Below are 26,407 nucleotides of genomic sequence, written 5' to 3' on the forward strand. Positions count from 1 at the left end.
TAATGAACAATATTTCCCAAAATATATTTATTTATTCACAAAATGTGCAAAATGATTATCTCCTCTGTATGTCTTATATCATGGATTATAGTAATTCAGTAATACTTAGCATTTCTTAATTCAACGGATGTTATGGCATTGCATCTGTTCTTATTTTAAGCATTTTATTTTTATGTATCAATGCATAAAACAAAGAGAAATATTTTCTGGTATCAGTATTTATATTCTTCATAAAATTCTGGCAGAATTTTATCAAATTTAATTGTGATTTCTGCCAAGAAAATTCCCATCCTCACATTATTTTTGGAATGATCATCTCAATGCTAGACATGGCCTTGCCAAAAACAGAATCATGTAGATTATGCATTTAAAAACAGCATTTTGCTCTCATTTTCATGTAATTTTGTTACACAGAAAGGCAGCTATTAATATTTTTAAAACCATATTCCAATGTAATATCTTTCAGTCTACTGAAAATGCACATTTAAATTCTTGTTACAATGAATATATGATAAAACTATTAATCTTTACATACACTCTCATTTTTTAATCAACTATGTTCCATCTCTAAAAGATTTTCAGCTTAATAAAATTTAATAAAAATAATTGGAAGCAGAGCAAAGTAACTAGGATCTGATCACTTTTTCAACATATGTGAGAAAACTTAGTTATACATGTCTAAAAACTTTTAGACAGTTAAAAGATTGTGGTTAAAATAGATGATTTTCAAAAAAAGTGACCAATAATATAATATTGAAATTTCAAGTTTCATGTCATTTTATCTGAGTCAGCCACAGCATATTTATATTAATGGAGTCTTTAGGATAGTCTCTCTTTTCGTTTTTCCTGAAATTCATCTAGGATGACTGACATGTACATAACTTTAGACACATCCCGTCCTGTTAGTGGAGTATCTTCTGCTATATAATGGCCAAATTAGTAACTCTGAAGTCATTTCCTGTTTCCAGGCATTTTGCCTATTTTCTCAATAAATTTACTCACTTATTCAAATCACTGTTACTTTATTTTCATGTCTAATCACTTTCTGTTTTTTCCTGATAATTCTTTAAACATATATTTCTTTAACCGAAAGAACATTATACAGCAAAAGCACTTAACATAGAATTTGAAAAGAAAATTTAAATATGATCAACCTCACTAAAAAAATGTTATAATATTTAAATCTGTACTCATGAAATTTCTATTTCATCGAATAAATGCTTGGTATAATAAAATTAGTGGATCATTACACATTAATTTCTAATTTATTACTACACTCAAATTTTTGATTTATTAATTGCAAATGAAAATTAATTTCTACTTACCAATTCATACTACCACAAAAGTAACTCTAGATTTAAATTAAGAATTTGACAATATCATTCCAACACATGAAATAAATAGACCATATGACTGCATATCTAATGGCATACGCAGCCACTGTATTAATTCAAATAGAAGCTTTAAATAACCATTAACAGGCTTATTAGATTTTAAGTTTTCAATTAATTTTATTTTAAATATTTTTAAAATGTGGCAGATTTTCAATGGAGTTATACTATGCAAGTTATGCCTTTTTCTTGTAAATAGAAACAAAACAAAATATACTCTCACAATAGAACAAGACATTTTATTTTCTTCTGTTGACAAGTGTCCTAATGTACTGACTTATAAGAAAAAATACTGTATTTTCCAGAAAATTTTTATAATAAATGTACAAGTTCTCCATCTTTGGATTTAGCAAAATTATTACAAAACCAATTCCAAAGTAATGAAGAGGGCTATGATCTACTTAGCTGATTCTGCAGTGCGGTACACACCCATATGTAACCTGACATGAGCAGCTTGCCATGATGATTCATAGATGGTCTCTGCTGACAAATCCATCTACACTATTTCAGAAAAGTAGCCGATGAAATTTTCAATCTTCTGAATATATCATCAGAGTTATTTTGCATTGTTCTCTTTAATTTAGTTAAGCCACTCTCTTCCACTAACTTATAAAATCCAAACATCGCTTGTTTTCTCAAATTAAGAAAGAGATAGTCTTGTTTGGTTTCAATTGCAGAATCAAAGCACTTTAAAAACAAATGAAGCTAGTGTCTCAAAACTCAGAACTATGTGGTTTCATATGGCTCACTGATCCAATGCCATAACTTAATATAAAGTTTCATTTACTGAGCAGATGGCCACTAATGTTGTAGATGTGTTTATACATGCAATAGAACACACTGGTACACAGAGAATAAGCATGTCAGTATCCCTCTTGCCAAAGTAAAAGCTTTTTTTTTTTTCCTGGACCAAGAGAAAATTATTTGATCAAGTTAGCCCTGAGCAGCCTTGCTGGTTAAAATCCTGAAGTTACTATGAAAAGGACATCAGATTGTCAGTGGGGGTGAGGATTGAGAATGAAATTGCTGGTTCAGGACTGGAGGTATATTTAATAGCTTTTTCCTTTCTCATGTTCCATTTTTACTAACATGTCCTTCATAATCATTCAGTATGTCATTCAGCTTTGGGATTGGCATGCATGATGTGAAATGTATTTGCATTAACAAGAGGAGCAAAATAAAATATGAACAAAGAGCAACACAAAAAATGATGGCAAAGATAAACCAGCACTATGCCATAGAAAAGAAAGCTGATGTGTGGGTGTCAGTGTTAGTCCTTCAGTCGTGTCCGACTCTTTGCAATGCCATGGACTGTGGCCCACCAGGCTCCTACATCCACCATGGGATTTTCCAGGCAAGAATACTGGAGTGGGTTGCCATTTCCTTCTCGAGAGGATTTTCCCAACCCAGGGATCAAACCTGGGTCTCACACATTGCAGGCAGACTCTACGGTCTGAGTCAGCAGGGAAGCAAGATGGATATACTATTAGAGACAAAAACATTCAAGTCAACAAGATGTTATAGTAAACACATATACGTTGTTCAGTTGCTAAGTCATGTTCAGCTCTTTGTGATCCACAGACTGCAGCATGTCAGGCTTCCCTGTCCTTCACTATCTCCTGAACTTTGCTCAAACTCACACCCTTGAATCAGTGATGCCATCCAACTAACTCATCCTCTGTCATCCCCTTCATTTCCTGCCTTCAATCTTTCCCAGCATCAGGGTCTTTTCCAATGAGTCAGTTCTTCACATCAGGTGGTCAAAGTATTGGAGCTTCAGCTTCAGCATCAGTCTTTCCAATGACTATTCAGGGTTGATTTCCTTTAGAATTGATTGGAATGATCTCCTTGCTTGCCTCCTTGCTGATCTTTTCCAGCACCATAATTTGAAAGTATCAATTTTTCAGCACTCAGCCTTTTTTATAGTTCAACTCTCACTTCCATACATGACTACTGGAAAAATCATAGTTTTGACTATACATCACTTTTGTTGGCAAAGTGATGTCTCTAGGTTTTAATATGATGTCTAGGTTTGTCATAATTTTTCTTCCAAGGACCAAACATCTTTTAATTTCATGACTGTAGTCAATAACTGCAGTGATTTTGGAGCCCAAGAAAATAAAGTCTGGAATTGTCTTCATTGTTTCCCCATCTATTTGCCATGAGGTGATAGGACTGGATGTCATGATCTTAGTTTTTTGAAAGCTGACTTTTTAGCCTGCTTTTCCACTGTCTTCTTTCACATTCATCAGTTCAGTTCAGTTCAGCTCAGTTGCTCAGTTGTGTCCAATTATTTGCGACCCCACGAACCGCAGCATGCTAGGCCTCCCTGTTCATCACCAACTTCCGGAATTCACCCAAACCCATATCCATTGAGTCGCTGATGCCATCCAACCATCTCATCCTCTGTCGTCCCCTTCTCCTCCTGCTCTCAGTCTTTCCCAGCATCAGGGTCTTTTCAAATGAGTCAACTCTTCACATGACGTAGCCAAAGTATTGGAGTTTCAGATTCAGCATCAGTCCTTCCAATGAACACCAAGGACTGATCTCCTTTAGGATGGACTGGTTGGATCTCCTTGCAGTCCAAGGGACTCTCAAGAGTTTTCTCCAACACCACAGTTCAAAGGCATCAATTCTTCAGCGCTCAGCTTTCTTTATAGTCCAACTCTCACATCCATACATGACAACTGGAAAAACCGTAGCCTTGACTAGGCGGACCGTTGTTGACAAAGTAACGTCTCTGCTTTTTTGTATGTTGTCCAGGTTGGTCATAACTTTCCTTCCAAGGAGTAAGTGTCTTTTAATTTCATGGCTACAATCACCATCTGCAGTGATTTTGGAACTCAGAACAATAAAATCAGCCACTGTTTCACCATTTATTTGCCATGAAGTGATGGGACCAGATGCCACGTTCATCAGGAGGCTCCTAAAATTAAAACTAATAAATAACCTCACTCAAAATGCTACAATAAAGAAACTGGTAAATCCACTATTGGAGTGAGATATTTAAACAGATTTTCAGAGGTTATTCACAGGAGGAAAAAAAATTACATTTTAATAAGATTATAGGAGATCTGAACAGCAAAATTGGAATTTGATATTATATATATACAGACAAACATGCTCCAAAGAAAGAGAATACCCCTATGCTTCAGATCATACATGCAACATTTTAAAAAATTGATGTTATTGTAGGTCACAAATCTTCAATACATTCAGAAGAATTAGAATCATGTACAGTACGACTTGGAGAAGGCAATGGCAGCCCACTCCAATACTCTTGCCTGGAAAGTCCCATAGGTGGAGGAGCCTGGTAGGCTGCAGTCCATGGGGTCACTTGGAGTCAGACAAGACTGAGCTACTTCACTTTCCCTTTTAACTTTCATGCATTGGAGAAGGAAATGGCAACCCACTCCAGTGTTCTTGCCTGGAATCCCAGGGATGGGGGAGCCTGGTGGGCTGCCATCTATGGGGTCGCACAGAGTCGGACACAACTGAAGCGACTTAGCAGCAGCAGAGTATGACTGCTGTACTCTACTGGCCTTGAAATGAAAATCAATAACCAATATATGTGAAAAAATATTTATGTTGGAAAATGTATAAATGTTGTTCTGAATAATTCATGTATCATAGAAGAAATAATACTAAAAACTTGAAAATATTTAGGACTGAAATGTTTTAAAAGCATTTCCTATGAAAGTATATGACACAATTCAAATGATACTTAGAGGAAAATGTATGTTATCTACATCTTTTAGTAGAAAAGAAGTATAGTAGCTAGTTCTGCTACATGTGGGGTGGCTTTAACAAAAGAAATTTACTTTCTCATCTTGAGAAAATGTTAGCATGCTTAGTTTCCCCTGAAGTATCTCTCCTTGACTTTCAAATGGCAACCTTCTTGTCTCGCCCTTACAAGGTCTTTCTTCCCTGTATGTGTCTCTTCTGTGAGTACAAAAACCTCTTCTTATAAGGATACCATTCAGACTGAATAGTGCTAGTTTTTCAGTCATGTCTGACTCTGAGACCCTCTGAACTGTAGCCCATCAGGTTCCTGTCTGTGGAATTCCCTAGGCAAGAATACTGAAGTGGGTATCCATTCTCTTCTCCAGGGAATCTTCCCAACCCAGGGATTGAATTAAGGTCTTCTGCATTGCATGCAGATTCTTTACAGTCTGAGCTACCAGGGAAGTCCTCAGATTGAATAAGACCTTCCCTAATGGCTTAATTTTAAGTTACTCACCACTTTAAAGGCCTTATCTCCAAAATACAGTCACATTGTGAGGTACTGTGGGTTGGGGTTTCAACATATGAATTTGGTGGGAATATTAATGCAATTCAGTTTAAAATAAGAACATCTGTTTATTAACGATTAATGTGTCATATATAAGGGGCTTCCTTGGTGGTTCAGTATTACAGAATCTGCCTGATGTATATAATTACAAAACAATCAATAATACAACCAAAATAAGCAGAATTAAAGACAATAAAGAAAGGGGAAAAAAGTGGGACATAATACCAGAGACACATGAGAGGAAATCAAAAAAGACAAAAGATAAATTTTTGCAAAGACTAAAGAAGCAAAAATAAATAAACATATAGAATGACTGTTCAAAAAATACAGATGGCCCAAATAAATAATATACTCAACCTTCTACACCTGCAGGTTCTACATTCTTGAATTCAACCAAACTTAGATCAAAAATATATTTGAAGAATTACAGAACGTTCCAAAATAAAAGTTGAATATGCCACTCTGGCAACTGTTTACATAGCATTTACATTGTGTTAGTTATTATAGTGTTCTGGAGAAGGCGATGGCACCCACTCCAGCACTCTTGCCTGGAAAATTCCGTGGATGGAAGAGCCTGATGGGCTGCAGTCTATGGGGTCGCTAAGAGTCGGACACGACTGAGCAACTTCACTTTCCCTTTTCACTTTCATGCATTGGAGAAGGAAATGGCAACCCACTCCAGTGTTCTTGACTGGAGAATCCTAGGGATGGGGGAACCTGGTGGGCTGCCATCTATGGGGTTGCACAGAGTTGGACACAACTGAAGCAACTTAGCAGCAGCAGCAGAGATATTTGAAGGGTACAGGAGGATTTGTGGAGGTTACATGCAATTGCTATTCCATTTCATATAAGGGCCTTAAGCATCTGTGAATTTCGTTATCCTCAAGAGTCCTGAAACCAATTTCTATGAATACAAAGACCTGGCTATTACTAAGAATGAAGAAAAAAAGAGGAACAAAAAGTTATAAGGAGCTTCTTCCACCCAAGAACTTCGGTAAACTTCTGTTCACCTCAGCTCAGTCACTCAGTGATATCCAACTCTTTTAGACCCCATGGACTGTAGCAAGCCAGGTCTCCCTGTCCATCACCAACTCCCAGAGTTTACTCAGACTCATGTCCATTGTGTTGGTGATGCCATCCAACCATCTCATCCTCTGTCATCCCCTTCTCTTCCTGCCCTCAATATTTTCCAGCATCAGGGTCTTTTCCAATGAGTCAGTTCTTCTCATGAGGTGGCCAAAGTACTGGAGTTTCAGCTTCAACCTCAGTCCTTCCAATGAACACAAAGGACTGATCTCCTTTAGGATGGACTGATTGGATCTCCTTGCAGTCCAAGGGACTCTCAAGAGTGTCCTCCAATAGCACAGTTCAAAAGCATCAATTTTTTAGAGCTCATCTTTCTTTACAGTCCAACTCTCACATCCATAGATGACCCCTGGAAAAACCATAGCCTTGACTAGACAGACCTTTGTAGGTAAAATAATGTCTCTGCTTTTTAATATTGATGTCTAGTTTGGTCATAGCTTTCCTTCCAAGGAGTAAGTGTCCTTTAATTTCATGGCTGAAGTCATTGTCTGCAGTTATGTTGGAGCCTAAGAAAATAAAATCTCTCACCATTTCCTTTGTTTCTCCATCTATTTGCCATGAAGTGATGAGACCAAATGCCATGATCTTAGTTTTTTGAACGTTGAGTCTTAAGTCAGCTTTTTTACTCTCCTCTTTCACTTTCATCAAGAGTCTCTTTTGTTCCTCTTTGCTTTCTGCCACAAGGGTGGTATCATCTGCACTGTCTCCTACTAATTATCACTGAGGTTATATCTCTACATTTAAGTGAATCACTGCCTTCACTGGATAACTAGTTTAGATATTCCTACTAGCTTATTCCCAAACAAGTAAGTTATTGTAATACATTGTAAGATCTTATGTGTCACTATTTTAAACTAATTAGAGATAAGATAAAAGTAGTGTCTTTTTAAACAGCTCTAAACTCAGAGTTTGTCTTCTGCCTCCTGTAGTGTTGACTTCCCTGGTGGCTCAGATGGTAAAGCATCTGCCTACAATGCGGGAGACCTGGGTTCGATCCCTGGGTTGGGAAGATCTCCTGGAGAAGGAAGTGGAAACCCACTCCAGTATTCTTGCCTGGAAAATCCCATGGACGGAGGAACCTGGTAGGCTACTGTCCATGGGGTCGCAAAGAGTCGGACACGACTGAGCAACATTTACTTTACTTCGTGTAGTGTTGACAATTCCTATTTCCAAAGCCTCCCTTCCAAATATCCTCTTCAATTTTATGGATTAATAGAAAACTATCTCTTGATAAACACATCCCCCAGTTCTTCAGAGTGGAGAACAATTTCTTTCTCACTCCCTTCATAACTCATAGCCTGGGGGTGGGATAAGTGTCGGTTTTCCTTCCTTCTACATTTCAGTATCACTTTTTTTTTCCTCTTTCAATACCTCCAGCTCTTTTGAACTGAATATCATCCAATAAGAGCAACTGCTGTCCTTTCTTGCTCTAATTCTTTGACTTCCTTGATGTACTCTCTTGCTGAAGTTGTCATCACTGGGCTCCTAGTCAACTTTCTCCATCTTTGCTCTTACTACCATTCTTGGTGACGTCAACATATCTGATGCCCTGAATAATCCAAACAACACTCAGGGCTTAAATTTCCTTGACCTCCTCATGTCCAGTTGTCTATTAAAAGTGTTAAAGTGTTTATTGCTCAGTCCCTTCTGACTCTTTGTAATCAGTGGGACTGTAGCCCACCAGGTTCCTTTGTCCATGGGATTCTCCAAACAAGAATACCGGAGTGGGTAGCCCTTCCCTTCTCCAGGGGATCTTCCCAAACCAGGGATTGAACCAGGGTCTCCCACATTGCAAGTAGATTCTTTATCATCTGAGCCACCATGTTCAGCCCCCCTGGTCTATTGCTTCATCTTAATTTGACCATTATCAGGGCCTAGCATTGATTTTTTCATTGCTACCTTACTTTTGAAGTTTCAAATCTAATATTGAATTTTCTCACACCATCTCCGTCTCTTCAGGTGGCCTACTTTCCTCTTTTGCAACAATCCTTTTGCCCGATTGAGAAGCTTTCTCCACTGGTCTGCCCTAGTCTTTCTATCAACCATCCTCTCATGGTCATTAATTTCATTCTTTACTCAGATTAGATTCTGTGGAATATAATTTTAAAAATCCCTTGAAAATATTCCCAAGTCCCTTGACCCTTTTTGCTTCTGCTGTTCTTACCTGAAAACAGTAAATCTCTTTAAACACCTACATTTCTGGATCTGTACTTAAGCAATAATACATGGCTAGGGGTAATGTAAATCTAAGTTTACCAATCACAATTTAAACGTACCATCTCAAATACTGAGTATGCAATCTTGCTCCATTCTATTCTGTTTATACTGCATCTAGTGAAATAATCATTTTATACCTTCTACTCTCTCCTAAAATCTAAAATGTTACACCCCTCCTCCCACCAATTCAAAGCAATTGGAAGGGATCTATTTTACTTTATTCTTATTTTACAATCTTACTTGCATCTCATCTCACATTCTCTGTCTCTTCATTACAAAAGATGACAATTTGACAAGCTAGTCAAATTCCAAACTTTTCACTGGACTCTGTATTCCTTTCCTTCTAGCTTTATCACAGTCTTTTTGCTATTATTCCATTTCTCATCTACATCATGATTTTCTCCATTTCTACTGATTCATTCTCAGTGGCATATAAACACGCTCTAAGATTCAGCATTTTAAAAAGTGGCAACACAACTCTATATATGTTTAAACTCCGTTATATCTCTGATCCTCTTCCCAGTAAAACCTTTTAAAGTATGGACTATGATTGTTGCTCTACTATTTTTTCTTTCTGTTTCCCTTCCTCTTGATCCAACCAGATTTCCACATCCAACACACTGAAACTATACTAATTGAGATTCTCAGTAATCTGAATGCTGTCATATTTGAAAAGCAATTCTTTATCCTCATCATCTTTTTCTTCTCAGCAACTTTTTGATGTAGATACCCCTTTTCTATTTCTTCAACCACACTCTCTTGCATTTAGAGACACCGAACACTTCCATTTTTCTTAACTTTCGGCATCTTTCCGTCTTCTTTGTCTTGCACCTTCCAAAACTTCATCTTCTGTAGTCTAAATTATTTAAACCATCTCAGAACATTTTGATTCATCTTTAACGACTACATAATCTATTCATGCAGATCATCTACAATAATCTTGTTTGGAATATAAATTGTGCCATATCATTTCCCTACTAAAATTGCTTCCAATTACACATGAAGTTTAAGCCTTCTGTAAGGGTTTTGTCTAAGGGATGCTTGGCCAGATTTTATGACTTCCTCCAATTTTCCTCATCAATATCTCGGTATGAGGCTTCTCTGGTGGTTCAGACAGTAACTGCCTGCAATGCAGGATTCCTAGGTTTGATCTCTGTGTCAGGGAGATCCCCTGGAGAAGGAAAGGGCTACCCACTCATTATTCTTGCTTGGAGAATTCCACAGACGGAGGAGCCTAGTGGGCCACGGTCCAGGGGGTCACAAAGAGTTGAACGTGACTGAGCGACTCAGACACATGAGTATTTTTGGTTTAATCAATCATGCCAGATTTGTCCCTGCCTTATATCCTTTTCACTTTCCAGATGTCTCCAGCCTGGAAGCTTCCTCATCATAGCTTTGCCAGTCCAGCTTGTTTTCTATTTCAACCATAAGCTGTAATATTGCTGCTTCACAGACATCTCTTCTGAACATCCAAAGTAAACCAGCCTCTTCCCTCACCTAGACTGCACTACTACTCCATTTTCTGATCTTCTAATAGTTACTACTATTTCATAACATCTCATTTAAGATTCTTAACAATTTCCTGAGGTAAATATCATTGCTGTACTTATATGCATGACAAAATCATGATTCAGTTGCATAAATGAATTATCTAAGCTGAATATTTAAGCCTCAGGGCTCTTTTTGCCCCTAAGTCATTGTCATTAAAATTTGCCTGACTGATGCTGCAAATTAGATCACATGAAATTGCATACAAACTCACACACACGCACACGCACACACACACACACACACACACACAACACTGGCAGTTTGTCTTTTACTGTATGTCAACTAGCTTTAAGCCAATCTACTTCATCAGGAAAGTATGGGACAATGCATCCTGTCTTTGTAAATAGGAGAAAAGTTCAAACTTTGATCAGAACATTGTCAGTAATTATAATTTCTGGTTACTACTCTTTCAGACTTCAGCTACGTAACTCTCTTAAATGGTTGGGTTAAATCATTAACCCCACCTACACTGACTGGAGCTAGAGTTAGACAGTTGAAACACAGACCAAATTCTTCATGCTAATGTTCACATTCTTTGAAACTGCTTGAGTGTGGTCACCCAGGGTCCTGAGTATTCTATTAGTTGAAAAACGCATGTATGTGTGTATTTATAATATTGGGAGGTGGGGGGCAAGAAGATAAAGTCATGTGAAGAATTCAAAAGACCTCAACAATTTAGAAAACAATAATTATTTAAACAGGAATACATGGTTTCTCACACCATGTGTAAAACATTAAAAGGAGAAAGAAGAAAAGAGAATGATAATGGGTGTTGTGTTACAATGCAAGTATAAAATGTCTTGTTTCAAGAACACTTTTAGCAAAAATAAAAGGTGTTCTTGGTACAAACTTTCTAATTACTAATTGTGTTTATTTCTGCTTGTATTCGTGTTAAACACATTTTAAAATTTTAAAATATTCACAGTTGAATGCACAAATACTTACCAGCTCATGGTCTCTACAAATTACAAAAATGCTTTAGTGCGTCATATAGTTTAAATGGGTAGCATGCAACAATCTTTAGCCCTTTCAAAATAAATAAAATTTAATTCACCTTAAAGGTAGTTAAAGGGTTATGGGTTTTTTTGTTTGTTTGCTTTGGTGATTTTGTTCTCTGTTGTTTTTGCTTTAATAGTCACCTCTCTTTCTATTGGAAAAGTTCTTGCAGATTTTTTTTTCATATCAACTATTAGAAAATGTGGCAAACAGCCTTCTAAAATAGTTTACAGTGACTCATGTCTTCTATTACTAATGTCCTTGTCTAATATCTACCTGTTAAGGGCAGGCTGAGCCTAGTAGCTAGCTTTAAACAACCTGAAAATGGCAAATGTGACCGGGTATCACTTCCAAGATCAGACTACAAAAGCCAAAGACTTCTGTCTTGCTGGCAGTCATTCTTTTGCATGTACTCCCTCTGCTTATTCACTCTGATGAAGAATGCTTCCATGTGGTGAGATACTGGGAGCGACCTCTGGACAATAGGGAGGGAGAAACTTAGGCTCTCATTCCAGTAGCCTAAGAGGAACTGAAGTCTTCCAAAAACCAGCTACGCCTTCTTGAAAGTATATCCTTTCCTATTGGAGCCTTTAGATGAGATGGTAGCCTAGACTGTAGCCTTGACTGCAGACTTATGAGAGACTCTAAAGCTAAGATGTGCCTTGATTCCTGGAGTACAGCATCTATGAGATAATAAATGTGTTATACTTAAGCCAGTGTATTTTAGAGTAAATTGGTATGCAGCAATAAATAACACAGATAAAAACTTAATCAAAGAATAATGTGACTTCACTATTTCTATGACCAATCATAGCCAAAGTTGGGTTTTGTCTACTCCATCAACTCAGAGTCCATTTCAATCTACCCAGATAACCACAATGGTGTGGTCATTCACCTAGAGCCAGACATTCTGGAGTAGGAAGTCAAGTGTGCCTTAGGAAGCATTATTATGAACAAAGCTAGAGGAGGTGATGGAATTCCAGCTATGCTATTTAAAAACCTAAAAGATGATGCTGTTAAAGTGTGACACTCAATATGTCAGCAAATTTGGAAAACTTGGCAGTGGCCACAGGACTGGAAAAAGTCAGTTTTCATTTCAATTTCAAAGAAGGGCAATGCCAAAGAATGTTCAAACTAGCAGACGATTGTGTTCATATCACACACAATCCTTAGTTAGTAAGGTTACACTCAAAATCCTTCAAACTAGGCTTTGAACCAAGAATGTGAACAGAGAATTTCCAGATGTACAATCTGGGTTTTAAAAAGACAGAGGAACCAGAGATCAAATTGCCAACATTTGTTAAATCATAGAGAAAACAAGGGAATTCCAGAAAAGCATTTCCTTCTGCTTCATTGACTACATGAAAGCCTTTGACTGTATGGATCACAACAAACTGTAGAAAATTCTTCAAGAGATGAGAATTCCAGACCACCTTACCTGTCTCTTGAGAAATCTGTATTTGGAACAAGAAGAAGCAGAATCTTACATGGAACAACTGACTGGTTCAAAATTGGGGAAAGGGTACACCAAGGTATATTGTTACTGTGCTTATTTAACTTATATGCAGAGTAAATCATGCAAAATGCTGGGCTGGATGAATCACAAGGTGGAATCAAGATTGCTGGGAGAAATATCAACAAACTCAGATATGCAGATGACACCACTCTAAAGACAAAAAGTGAAGAGGAACTAAAGAGTCTTTTGATGAGGGTGAAAGAAGAGAATGAAAGAGCTGGCTTAAAACTGAACATTCATAATACTAAGATCACAGCATACAGTCCCATCACTTCATGGCAAATAGAAGGAGAAAATGTGGAAGCAGTGACAGATTTTGTTTTCTTGGGCTTCAAAATCATGGTAGATAGTGACTGCAGCCATAAAATTAAAGACGTGGGCTTCTTGGAAGGAAAGCTATGACAAGGGTAGACAGAGTATTAAAAAGCAAAAACAACACTTTGTCAGCAAAATCTATATAGTCAAAGTTATGGTTTTTCTAGTAGTCATGGATGGATGTGAGAGTTGGATAATAAAGAAGGCTGAGCACCGAAGAAAGGATGTTTTTGAATTGTGGTGCTAGAGAAGACTCTTGAGAGTCCCTTGGACCATAAGGTGATCGAACTGCTGCTACTGCTGCTAAGTCGATTCAGTTGTGTCTGACTCTGTGCGACCCCATAGACAGAAGCCCACCAGGCTCCCCCATCCCTGGGATTCTCCAGGCAAGAACACTGGAGTGGGTTGCCATTTCCTTTTCCAATGCATGAAAGTGAAAAGTGAAAGTGAAGTCGCTCAGTCGTGTCCGACTCTTAGCGACCCCATGGACTGCAGCCTAGCAGGCTCCTCCATCCATGGAATTTTCCAGGCAAGAGTACTGGAGTGAGGTGCCATTGCCTTCTCCGAAGGTGATCAAACTAGTCAATCCTAAAGGAACTCAATCCTGAATATTCATTGGAAGAACTGACAATGATGCTGAAGCTAAAGCTCCAACATTTTGGCTATCTGATGTGAAAAGCTGACCCACTGGAAAAGACCTTGAGGATGAGAAAGATTGAGGGCAAGAGGAGAAGGGGGCAACAGAGGATGAGATTGTTGGATGGTATTACTGACTCAATGGATGTGAGTTTGAGCAAGCTCTGGGATAGAGTGAAGGACAGGGAAGCCTGGCATGCTGCAGTCCATGAGCTTGCAAAGAGTTGGACATGACTTAACAACTCAACAACAACAGTCATGCTCTCATTTCCATTTCAATCCCCATTAACATTTACTTAAAATATTTCCATGTTTCCTAAGAGCTGTGTCCATCTCCAGACTGGTAGGTTCCATTCCAGTTTCTATACCAGCACTTCCCTAACTAATGCTTTCATGAACTTTCTGAAGGGAAAATTTATTTTATCAAATTAATTTAAGTTAGGCAGGGTTTTTTATGCTCCTCTGGTGAGTCATAACTGAAGTTGTAATATTTTCATATATATTTATTCACAAAAACAATTCTTAAATTATTTTGACACCAAGACTGAACTTTTTCTTCTATAGTTTTTTTTCTTTTAAACATTGGTAATATTTTATGGGATTAAATTGTACAAAATAAGAAAGCAAAAACATGTTTGATAAAAAACAATCCAAACTTCTGAAAGAATAATTTTCTTAAATGCACATTAAATCATGGCACTGACTTGTTTAAAACACATGTTTTTAGTCTTATGTTGCCTATAGAATAAGGTACAGAGAAAGAATGCAAATGAACACATGAATGGCCTGCCTCAGCCTGTGTCAGCTTTTCTCTGAGTTCTTTTTCTGACTCGATACTCTAATCTTCCATGCCAGCCTTACTAAACTCCAGTTAGTTTGCTAGCTGTTTCTTGGACTCAAGATTACTAGCTTCCATTCACATGTCTTCCAAGAGGAGACAGAACTCTTATCTGTATGCCTACCCCTGTTCCCCCAGTGTTCTGACAACTATAACTTATTTTTTCTAATCAGGTCAAATCATTTAATTTATAAAGCATTTACATAGCATAAAGGCTCTAGAAAACTGATTTGTTTCATTTCTGAGCAGGTTCTTCAAAAGTGGCACACATTTCAGGACAAATATTTACAGAAGTTAAAGGACATTGTATTTTCCTTCAGTATCCTTATTCCGCTGTTGGTGAAATCATTTCAGGTTTAATTACACTGAGAGTTTCTCTTTTCTTTTCTCTTCATTTCTTTTCTCTCTCAATTCCACTATCCCCTGCCCACAATACTTCTATCATTTTATTATATGTACTTCTTTGCCTATTTCTACTTGTGATAGACAATTGTCTTGAAGTCAGTAATGAGACATCCATTTTTGCACCTTCACAGTGTTTTAATAAACAATTAATGCTCAAATAACACAACATTAATTCATTCACTCCCTTACATCTTCAGTAAACTTTGATTTCTAAAATAAAAATCTCCCTGGTTTCCTTTCTGCAAGTGTATTGTTTACTTCCATATTTTATAATTGGATGCATAAATTGTTACATTTAAGAGTCTTAGTTCCCTACTGTCCTGTTTGGTCTTCCTTGTTATTTCCAGAGTGCTCTGATGTGATCGCCAGAGTGACTGACCTTGGTGATGTATTCTTCTTATAGGAATAAGAATAGCAACCTCTGCAATGACTTTATTTCATAAATTCATGAAAATGTTAAATATCTATGACTTGAATACCAGCAGGGCATAACAAATATCAATAAATACAAATACAAGAAATTTACATACATCATGTTTTGTTGACCACTGGCATTCATGTGTAGTTTTCACAAGTAAATTCTTTATCTAGTGTATGGATACATATTGTTAAAAATAATGATACTGCCTAGGCTATAAATTTTAAAATATATACATAAAAATAGAATTTGATGAAAATTTAGTGGGATAAATACTCATAACTATAAATATACTTTATTTATAGCTTTGATGACATCAATATTCATGAATTGTGAAACTATTTGAATTTTTATTATCTTACTAAATATCATGGATCTGAGAAAAAGACTGCAATGGCTATTGAAAATGTTGATTTTATACAATAGAACACAATATCATATGCTTTTCTTAAATAAATTTTATTATTTAAACCTCTATATGTAGTCCATGCTTCATCAAAATTTCATTTATTTTATTTTTTAACCAAAAGTAATTGCATTCAAAAGTAATTGTGGTTGCACACCCTGAATTTTAAATCAGGGTATGCAATTGCTCAAACACATCTTTATTAATCTTAATAGGAACCAATGCAATCAATACATTTTTGCCAATAAGAAATATGTTTGTTTATTCCTGTAGCATAAAAATAAGTGCTTTGGGATTTGACAGAGTCTTGGAAAGCATTTTCTGTATCCTGGTGGTTGTGGAACTATTTTGTCTTCAAAAAGTTGTCAAGATGCTTGAATAGCAGTAGCTGGCTGGCAAGAGGTCAGGTGAATATGGCAGATAAGGCAAAACTTCATACCCAAATTCATTCAACTTTTTTTTTTTTTAATTTCATTTTGTTTTTAAACTTTACATAATTGTATTAGTTTTGCCAAATATCAAAATGAAGTTGTGTGATGTGCAGTAGAATGCTGTCCTGGAAAAGAATTGGGTCCTTTCTGCTGACCAGTGCCAGCTGCAGACATTGTAGTCTTATGGGCATCTAACCGATTTGCCGAGCATAGTTCTCAGTTGTAATGGTTTCACTGGATTCAGAAAGTTGTAGTGGATCAGACCAGCAACAGACCACCAAACGGTGGCCATGACCACTCTCTGCTGTGGGAAGTGCTTTGGAGCTTCTTCTTGGTCCAACCACTGAGCTGGTCATCATTGCTTTTCAGATAAAATCCACGTTTCATCACAAGTCACAATCCAATTGAGAAATGGTTCATTGGTTTTTTGCATAGAATAAGAGAAGATGACACTTCAAAATGATGACTTTTTTTTTTTTTTCCAATCATCTCATTAGGCTTTTCCACCTTTCCAATTTGCTTCAAATGCTGAATAGAATGGTTGATGTTGAGTTTGGGGGCAACTTCTTGTGTAGCTGTAAGATGATCAGCTTCAATGATGGCTCTCAATTGGTTCTTGTCAACTTCCAATGGCCGGTCACTATGCTCCTCATCTTCAAGGCACTTGTCTCTTTTGCAGAAGGTTTTGAACCACCACTGCACTATATGTCCATTAGCAGTTCCTGGACCAAATGCATTGCTGATGTGAATTGTCTCCACTGCTTTATGATCCATTTTGAACTTGAATAAGAAGATCACTTGAATTTGCTTTTTTGTCTAACATCATTCCAATAGTCTAAAGTATATATAAAATAAACAGCAAGTATTAATTCATTAGTGAAAAGTATAAAGCAAGAAATGCACATTAAAATGATCTATAATGAAACCACGTTTATTTAAGAGTGTATTCCAATATCAAATGTCAAATTTCAACAATGCAAAACTGCAATTACTTTTGCACCAACCTAATACATACTCTTACATAAGCAGGAATAAAATTAGAACATGAGTAGAATCAGGAGCAAAAAGCTATTCACTCTTATGCTATTTCTATTCATATCCTGTTGCTGCATAATTTGCTAGGAAATTTTGACCAGTGTGTTTCTCTTGGAAAAACTGTTAGTCTTTGCCCTGCTTCATTTTGTACTCCAAGGCCAAATCTGTTATTCCAGGTATCTCTTGACTTTCTACTTTTGTATTCCAGTCCCCTATGATGAAAAGGACATCTTTCTGGGGTGTTATAGAAGGTCTTGTAGGTCTACATGTATGAATGTGAGAGTTGGACTATAAAGTAAGCTGAGTGCCAAAGAATTGATGCTTTTGAACTATGGTTCTGGAGAAGACTCTTGAGAGTCCCTTGGACTGCAAGGAGATCCAACCAGTCCCTCCTAAAGGAAATCAGTCCTGAATATTCATTGGAAGGACTGATGCTGAAGCTGAAACTCCAGTGCTTCAGCTACCTGATGCAGAGTGGACTCATTTGAAAAGACCCTGATGCTGGGAAAGATTGAAGGCAGGAGGAGAAGGTGATGATAGAGGATGAGATGGTTGGATGGCATCACTGACTTGATGGACATGAGTTTGAACAAGCTACAGGAGTTGGTGATGGACAGGGAAGCCTGGCGTGCTGCAGTCCATGGGGTTGTAATCATTTTGACAGAGCTGAGCAACTGAACTGAACTGAACCAAACAGAAGGGTAATTCCAGCAGAGCACAGGTAACAAGGGCTTCAGCGAGATGAGAACACACAAAAAAGGAGTAAAACTGACTAACATAGCTGGAATCTGAATAATTGGCGCTTCACTCTCTCTCCCATTGTAAGCAACCAGAAAAGCAGACAATGTACAAAATGATTGTTTCAACAGATGACAGAGAACAGATTCCTTAAGAGGAGGAGACAAAAGGCAACTTCTAAAATTATTTGACTTTTGCTTGATGATATTTACCAGACCTTAAAGGAAATCAGTCCTGAATATTCACTGGAAGGACTGATGCCTAACCTGAAATTCCAATACTTTGGCCACCTGATGCAAAGAACTGACTTATTGGAAAAGATCCTGATATGGGAAAGATTGAAGGCAGGAGGAGAAGGCAACAACAGAGGATGTGATGGTTGGATGGCGTCACTGACTCAATGGACATGAGTTTGAGCAAGCTCTGGGATTTGGTGATGGACAGGGAAGCCTGGCATGCTGTGTCATGGGGTCGCAAAGAGTCGGGCATGACTGAGCGACTGAACTGAACTGAACGAGGAAATGTTTATAGAACAGGACTAAGTTTTCAAAATCATGATTTTGATATTTTTCCTCCACTTTCAGAATACATTTTAACTGAACTGTTTTCAGTTTTATAAAACTATTTTTATACAACTTATGACAGCAACGTTCCTAGCTTATTGCAATAAGTGTCTGGCATGTGGAAAACCTTCTCTGATGTAAATGAATAAATTGTGCTGCCACATCATATCAAAGAGAAATAATCTAGTGGGACCCTGTCATTTAGGTCTTCTTAGCATCACTGATTCCTTATTTTAGAAATGACAGCCCACATTTTTGGCCAAATAGTCTCCCTTCTGCATTTGCACTATTCTTTATTCGCTTATCACAATGTCCTACTGGCATCGTTTTGGACAGATAACCCAAGTCAATTGTAAAACAACATCCTCTACACCATAAGAATGGAAAACATGAGTGGTCATGTAACTCCAGCATGTTAACCTGAGTCCCGCTTTGGAAGTTTCCTTACTGAAGGTGAGAGTGAGGCTTCTTTCTTTTCTCTGGTTGAGAGCTTCCAGTAGTCGTGTCAACTACTTGGAGATGGCCAATGGAACTAGGCCAGTTCATCTACAGAATAGGAGATGAGATGGGGAGAAAGAATTACATACAAACAATATCCTTCCTGAGAAAGACTGAAGGCAAAAGGAGAAGGGGGGTGGCAGAGGATGAGATGGTTAGATAGTATCACTGACTCAATGGACATGAATTTGAGCAAACTTTGGGAGACAGGGAAGCCTGGCATGCTGCAGTCCATGAGGACACAAAGAGTTGGACATGATTGAGTGACTGAAAGCAACAACAATATCCTTCAGCTCACAAGATCCAGTCATACATTTCCTGTTTAGTTGCTAAGTTTTGTCCTATTCTTTTGCGAACCTGTAGTCATTTATGGGGAGAAGGCAATGGCACCCCACTCCAGTACTCTTGCCTGGAAAATCCCATGGACGGAGGAGCCTGGTAGGCTGCAGTCCATGGGGTTGTTAAGAGTTGGGCACGACTGAGTGACTTCCCTTTCACTTTTCACTTTCATGCATTGGAGAAGGAAATAGCAACCCACTCCAGTATTCTTGCCTGGAGAATCCCAGGGACAGAGGAGCCTAGTGGGCTGCTATCTATGGGGTTGCACAGAGTTGGACACGACTGAAGTGACTTAGCAGCAGCAGCAGCAGTCATGTATGGATGTGAGAGTTGGATTATGAAGAAAGCTGAGCACTGAAGAATTGATGCCTTTGAACTGTGGTGTTGGAGAAGACTCTTGAGAGTCCCTTGGACTGCAAGGAGATCCAACCAGTCCATCCTAAAGGAGATAAGTCCTGGGTGTTCATTGGAAGTACTGATGCTAAAGCTGAAACTCCAACACTTTGGCCACCTCATGTGAAGAGTTGACTCATTAGAAAAGACTCTGATGCTGGGAGGGATTGGGAGCAGGAGGAGAAGGGCACGACAGAGGAGAGATGGCTGAATGGCATCACCAACTCAATGGGCATGAGTTTGGGTAAACTCCGGGAGTTGGTGATGGACAGGGGGACCTGGTGTGCTGCAATTCATGGGGTCGAAAAGAGTCAGACATGACTGAGCGACTGAACTGAACTGAGACTGTAGCCTGCCAACCTCCTCTGTCCATGGGACTTTCTAGGCAAAAATACTGAAATGGGTTGCATTTCTTTCTCCAGAGGATCTTCCCAACCCAGGGATCAAACCTGAATTTCCTGTATTGGCAAGTGGGTTCTTTACTACTGAGTCACAGGACCAAAAGCAATAATATCCTTCAGCTTACCAGATCCAGTCATACATACTTGGGGCAAAATTTACCCATAGCCTTGCCAGGTTCATGAACCACTGTATTTCTTTAATAAAATTACTTTTTAAAATTGACTGTAATTTCAATTTCTCATTCGCAACCAAAAGATGTCTTACTAAAATAAAAGGGATGTCTTGGGAGAAATGATTAAGAGTTGAGGGTGGGCATGTAAGAGAAGTGGGTGGGTGACTTAACAAGATGAATGTGTTAGACAAAGTTAGAATTCATTAACTTTGCAAATATCTATTCAAATAATTAAAGAAAACATTATATAAATAGTCCGAAAGGAGAATACATTTAAACTGGCTCAAATTTGACATGAGTCAAGGTGGTATCTCAGATTACTTGCACCTTAGAGATCTTATGTTATCATTATGACTGGGGGAAGCCTTTTCATGTGTTTCAGTACAGTTACAATTTTGATGTGTCTGCATATATTTTAAATCTAATGCAAATCATATAAACATAATACGTGAAAGAATTGAGAAATCTTTGCTTCATAAAACTATGTGGATAAGCCCTAGAAGTTGGATAAATGAAATGGAGTTAATATGAACAGATCTAAAGGAGTCTAAGGGGGTTCCTGGTGGTTCAGTGGTAAAGAACCCACCTGCCAATGCAGGAGATGTGGGTTTGATCCCTGGGTCAGGAAAATTTCTGGGGAAGGAAATGACAACCCACTCCAGTATTCTTGTCTAGGAAATCCCACGGACAGAAAAGTCTGGTGGGTTACAGTCCAAGGAGTAGCAGAGGGTCAGACCCAACTTGGTGACTGATCACACACACAATGGAGTATAAAGTAAGTAACACTGAATTGCACTCTGCTGCTGTTGCTGCTAAGTCACTTCAGTCGTGTCTGACTCAGTGTGACCCCATTGATGGCAGCCCACCAGGCTACCCATCCCTGGGATTCTCCAGGCAAGAACACTGGAGTGGGTTGCCATTTCCTTCCCAATGCATGAAAGTGAAAGTGAAGCCACTCAGTCAACTCTTAGCGACCCCATGGCCTGCAGCCTACCAGGCTCCTCCATCCACGGGATTTTCCAGGCAAGAGTACTGGAGTGGGGTGCCATTGCCTTCTCCGGAATTGCACTCTAGTCTCAGTTTATTTCTGAAATATTTTTAATTTAGATGCTCTTTCAGTTTTCAGTTACCATAAATAATGCTGGGAACAAGCAACCAAACAAGTAGCCCTTCTGCTCTCAGATATGCTAATCATGCCCCTGAGGTCAGCTGTTGGTACCTTCATTGGTTTGACTGATATTAACTGGCTCTATCACAGATCAAGGGCTTTGGCTAGGATAACATGGCTTTTTTCAGAACTATCTCTCCATCTCCAGCAGGCTAATCTGTGTTGATGCTCATACTGGCCAGCTACTGATAGAGAGGGGAGAGAAAGAAGTGGTGAGGGAGAGAAGAAAAGCATGTATTCTCACATTCTCTTTGGAATTACTCTCAGAATTGTCACAATATCCTCTACTCTGCATTTCACTGGACAAAACAGCACCTCACCAGCTTCAATAAGAAAGAAAATGGACTTCGCCTTTAATGGCAGAAGTTGCAAAGTGACATTGCAAAGGGCAGATATATAGGAGAGCGGAGAACTGGGGTCATTTCTGAAGACATGGGAGGGTCAGCAGATCTACAGAGATAACCTGGGAGAGAGTGTGTGTTTCTGTGTGTGTTCCAGTTTCTTAATTTCTAAATGCATCACTCTATGCACTTTCCAAGTGGCATAAAGTCATTATTGCCCAGGGATTATATTCAACCCTGGATTTCACTCAGTAGTTTTATAGGAAAATGAGTCTGGTTCATGTTAAAGTCATGAATTATTTCAAATTTAAGTAAAAATAATCTCCAAATTCTAACGAAGATGCAACTTATTTTGCTCCAGAGAATTATATATTTATTCATAAGAATCAGTTCCCATCTATTTCCGGAAGAGAAGATAAAAGTCTTAGTAAAAATTCTGAAAGTGAAAGTCATTCAATCATGTCTGACTCTTTGGGACCCCATGGTCTATACAGTTCATGAAATTCTCCAGGCCAGAATACTGGAGTGGGTAGCCTTTCCCTTCTCTAGGGGATATTCCCAACCCAGGGATCAAACTGGGGTCTCCTACATTGTGGGCAGATCCTTTACCAACTAAGCTTAATTGCCTGGATAAAGTGAATTTTTTAGACAAATTTTTAGGTTAAAGAAAAAATTATCACAGAGGGAAAGTAAATAATGCAAGCATCACATTATCCATCTGCAGCACTGGATGTTATAAAATAGCAGGATAACATCAAAATACTACTGAGACAAAATGACTGTACCTAAGAATCCTATTACTAATAGAGTATTGATGTCTCTATACATGGACATCACCAAGTGGTCAATCCTGAAATCATATTAATTATGTTTGCAGCCAAAGATAGATAAGCTCTAGATCATTAGTATAAATAAGACCTAGAGCTGACTGTGGCTCAGATCTTGGTCTTATTACTGCAAAATTCAGGCTTCAGTTGAAGAAAGTAGGAAAAAAGCCCCACTAGGCCATTCAGGTCTGACCTCAATAAAATCCCTTATGTGTACACACTGGAGGTGACAAGCAGATTCAAGGGATTAGATCTGGTAGACAGAGTCCCTGAAGAATTATGAATGGAGGTTAGTAATATTGTATAGGAGGCAGTGACCAAAACCACTCCAAAGAAAAATCCATGTTAAACCTCTTGAATTTGTACCAGAGATCCATTAAAGCATTCATTATGTTTCAATATTTCTCTTTCTATTCTTCACTTTGGATACTTTTTGATCTATATTTTTCTATTCTGTCTTCAAGAGCAGTCATTAATTCTTCTGCTATATCCAACATGTATTAGTCTTATTCAATAACTTTTCTTCCAGATTTTGGTTCCCTATAAGTTCCATTTTGGTTTTTATATATATTTTATTTTCCTTCTGTTATGTTGACATTCTCCTTTAAATCTTTGCACATATTTATAATCAATTTTTAAAGATATTTTTCTGCTGATTCTATTCTCTTTATCATATTTGGTTCTGCCCCAGTAAACAGAGTTTCTTCTGGTTATGGGTACCATTTTTTCCTTTTTGTCATATATACATATATTTGAATGAAGGGCACCGTGATTGTTACATTGCTTATTGTTTGGATTTTGATGTCTGCTTCATAATGAATTGAAGTCTGTTTTTATAAGGCCTTTATGTTTCTTGTAGATCAATGTGGTCCTTTTAAGATTCATTATTAAGCCTAGTTACAGTAGCATTAAATAGCCTTTATTCTAGAGCTAAATAGTCTTTTTTAAAAGGTGATCTTTTTGGGGTATCTACGAATAGTTCTAATTTATCAACAAGGCCTCTCTACTTTAGCTAAATGGATAGGAAACATTTTCCCAACTCTGTGTGGGTTCTGGGAATGTTTATCTTTTTCCTTTCCACCTCCACACATATCTTCATGTGACCGTAAGGGGATCCCTATGCAGATTTCTGAAGCTCTTTCTCTGAGTAGCTCCATCTGCTATAGTATTTGAGTTTGCAAATTCTAGCCACCTCTGCTTCCTTGACCTCTCATTTTTGTATGGCTGATGCATTCACCTTCAAATTTATTTGCCTTTAGTGTAGACTGAGAAGTGCTTCCAGGCAGAAAGCCAAGGGGATTGTAGAACTCACTTTGTTTTATCTTTTTCCAGAGATCACAGTCTTATTGGCTTGTTGTGTAGTGCCTGAAAATCTTGTCTAATTTTCTCTTTATTCATGACACATGGACTAGTTCAATAATGATGACTCTATCATAGCTGGACCATAAAGTCTCAGCATTTATTTTCAATGTAATGTGATAGGAGTATCTTGGCATTAATCTTATAAACTTTATATAAGTTATAAAAGTTTCTGCCTTTTTCTTGCTGTTCTCACGGCCTAATATTATGCTTGACATAGAGTTGGCCCTTAGTATATATTTGTTGAATGTGGGTGTGCACGCTCAGCTGTTCAGTTGTGTCCGACTTTCTACAATCCTTTGGACTATAGCCCACCAGGGTCCTCTGTCCATGGGATTTTTCAGGCAAAAATATTTGCTGAATAAATTATTTTAAAAAAATACTTATAAGAAAAAAGCAAAAATTCTTCACAAAAAGGACAACTGTTGCTTCAATGAATCAGTTGAAGAAACGTCTGAAATTCAAGTATGTATACTATTTTGCTTATTATTAATGGAATTGTTTATGGGAGAGTGACATGCATTATAATATGTAAAATATTTATATTAAGACCAGCGCTCTTGATAAGGAGTTTCAGCCACCAAGTGACATTTATACTATCAATCTAAATGTGTGTGAGTCCGAGAGTCTTAAGAAAATTGTTTAATTTTTAAACCATCATTAAAGGCTTATAATTACCTATTTTACCTAAGGACTTCCCTGGTGGTTCAGTGGTAAAGAATCTACCTGCTATTGCAGAAGACATGGGTTCAATCCCTCGGTTGGGAAGATCCCCTGGAGAAAGAAATGGCACTCCAGTATTCTTAAGTGGGAAGTATCATGGACAGAAGATGCTGGCAGGTGACAGTTCATAAGGAGTCCGACCTGACTAGGGACCAAACGACAACAAAATTTTATCTAAAGTGGGTAGAAATGCTCAAATACTCTCACTTCAATATGCCATACATAGTCACCATTGGTCTACATCTGCCCCAGATGAAACTGTCCTGTTTTATGCTTCAATCTCTAAGTTACCAAAGTTGGTCTCCCTGATAGAATAACCCTATCCAGCATATGAATACCATTTTGTTACAACTGCCAATTTCCAATTTAACCCTAAGAAACCTGGGAAACTCACATCAGAAATGGTTTCTTTGACTTCTGGGAACAATTCAACATTTGGCCACCATTATAGGAACCATTGCTAATTTATGTTCTAATTAACTTCCCAAGCCCATAATGATGGCTTGTTTTATTCTTTTTGAATCTCCACTCAATTGTTTGCTTTTAAGGATTGCTTGGCTTAACAGGGTAAGGAGCTAAAACTTAATTTTACTTCAGATAAATTGGTAATAAATATATCCTGTTAAGAAAACATTCTAAGAAAAGCAAAAGAAAATCCATGAACCTCAACTAGTAAGTATGCTGTAGAGGAAATTCCTATAATCAAGGATTTAAGCAAGCCAGCCACCAATTATAAATTTAGTTCCCACAGGGGGCAAACCATTTAAGATACTAAAGCCGTTCAGCTTTAAGACATATGGTTTCAACTTTTGATGCAAATCTAAAGGTGAAGCATTCAATTTGAATAAAAAAAGAACAAAAGATGTTTAAATTCAAAACTGTTCTTTGAAATAAAGTTACCATCTTTATTGTTTCTTTTATTTTATATTGTCCATGACTTTTTGCATATTCTTATAGAATTACAGAACTTTGAATGCAAGAGAATCTATAGAAATTATGCAGCACACATGTTCCCACTCAGGGTGCTTCTTGAAATTACAGATTTTGGGGCCTATCTCACAGAGATTATAATTCAATTTATCAGAAATGGTCCCATAATCTGGTTTGAAAAAATACATATAACTGAGTAGGAGCACTAATATAGATTAATTTTTCATTTTACAAATAACAAAACTAAGACCCAGAACAATTAACTGATTAGCTCAGTCTCTATGAAAGTTAGTAACAAAAGAAAAAGAAAAAAAGAAAAATGTGATTATTATCCTGGAATGTTGTATTCTACTCTAGAGTTTTTTCCATTGCTGAATAATCATTTTTTTCCCAAAAGGAAAAATAATATTTATATATTATTA

This window comes from Bos indicus, chromosome 10 (genome assembly GCF_029378745.1).
Source record: "Bos indicus isolate NIAB-ARS_2022 breed Sahiwal x Tharparkar chromosome 10, NIAB-ARS_B.indTharparkar_mat_pri_1.0, whole genome shotgun sequence".
Classification (NCBI taxonomy): Eukaryota; Metazoa; Chordata; class Mammalia; order Artiodactyla; family Bovidae; genus Bos; species Bos indicus.